The sequence below is a fragment of the Girardinichthys multiradiatus genome, chromosome 7 (assembly GCF_021462225.1).
Source record: "Girardinichthys multiradiatus isolate DD_20200921_A chromosome 7, DD_fGirMul_XY1, whole genome shotgun sequence".
Taxonomy (NCBI): Eukaryota; Metazoa; Chordata; class Actinopteri; order Cyprinodontiformes; family Goodeidae; genus Girardinichthys; species Girardinichthys multiradiatus.
In genome coordinates, this window is record NC_061800.1 from 12387928 (window position 1) to 12389222 (window position 1295).

Below are 1295 nucleotides of genomic sequence, written 5' to 3' on the forward strand. Positions count from 1 at the left end.
GAAGTTTAAGATATTTATTTTGAAGAGACAATAATATGTGTGAGGAACTCTCGGCTGCTCCGGCGGTTCGCCCTCTGGGGAAGGAAAGCAGATGGGTGAGCTTGGCTTCATGAACGTAGATGAATAGTTGGAGTGAGGAGAGCTTACGGTTGCAGGTGGATTAGGAGTCCGGGAGGGGAGGTCAGTTTTGGGTAGGCAGGTCTGTGTTTTCCACAGGTAAGCAGTTCGTTGGAGGGCGGACCGTTTTCGGTTGATGAGCGTCTTGGGGCAGGTGGAAGTCAGCCTGCGATCCTAACGTGGAACTCCAGAGGTATGCTGAACCAGGCTGCACAAGGATCACCGGGAGGATCCAGGGAGTTTGCCTCAGGAGGCACCTTGGAGGAAGGAGCAGAGCTTAAGGTTACAAAAATCTTTCACAGGGTTTTCAGTCAAGGACAAGATGCGGGGGACTTGAGGTACCGCAAAGGACGACACTCAGGCGTCGAATGCTCAGCAACCCGCTCCTTAAAAAGCTGCCTTAAGGAGCCTGATAGCTGGCAGGTGTGAGACGCAGTGTTACCAGGTGAGAAATGTAGGATTATCGTACTAAAGACATACAATTATCGTATTTTGGGGGAAATTATCATACACTCGTCATAACCAAAATATGTCTGTTGATGTGTTGAATAGCGTCTAACAGACACTCGCAGCTTTGTGGCGTCAGTACGGAATGGATTTATCAACATCTGCAGCCCCACAGTGTCGGGCTCTGCTTCTTCTTCTTTTCTTTTCCTCAATCATGGGCGGGCGCAGTGGACTATTCAGCCAATTATGGCCGTTGTTCTGAGGCCAACGCATTCACGTCACTTGTAGGTCACATTTAGAAAAGCACGATTGGCTGGAATTTCCAGCATTTGTTTCCGAATCTGGACACAGATGCCTTCAAGGTTCACAAAAAAACTCCGACAGACTTTGGCGATAGGTTGATGACAACTGATTACAACCACAAATTCACGGAATGGTCAAATTATCGTACATTTGGCCTATTTTAGGAATATTGATCGTACATCGTACAGAGAGCAAAATGATCGTACAAATACGATAATTATCGTACACCTGGCAACACTGGTGAGACGGCAGCACGCAGCTCCACCCTCCAACTGAACCTGCTGAAAAACCAAAACAGAAGAAAACACACAGACAGAACCTGACAGTCCCCTAGATCTCAGTTAGATATTTCCCTTGTATTTTTTTGTATTCCTGTTCAGTTCTATCTGGTTTATGGTTCTCTTTCCTTCAGCTGCTCCCACTTTCTC

The 1295-nt window shown here is 47.0% G+C and overlaps 1 long non-coding RNA gene across 1 annotated transcript; it reads right to left on the minus strand.

Moving 5' to 3' along the window:
- LOC124871898 lies at positions 1-724 on the minus strand. The gene is made up of 2 exons (XR_007039148.1): positions 148-724; positions 1-74 (listed from the first exon to the last, which is right to left on the minus strand). It is a non-coding gene; the product is annotated as an uncharacterized LOC124871898 (long non-coding RNA).
- Between the last annotated feature and the right edge of the window lie 571 nt (positions 725-1295).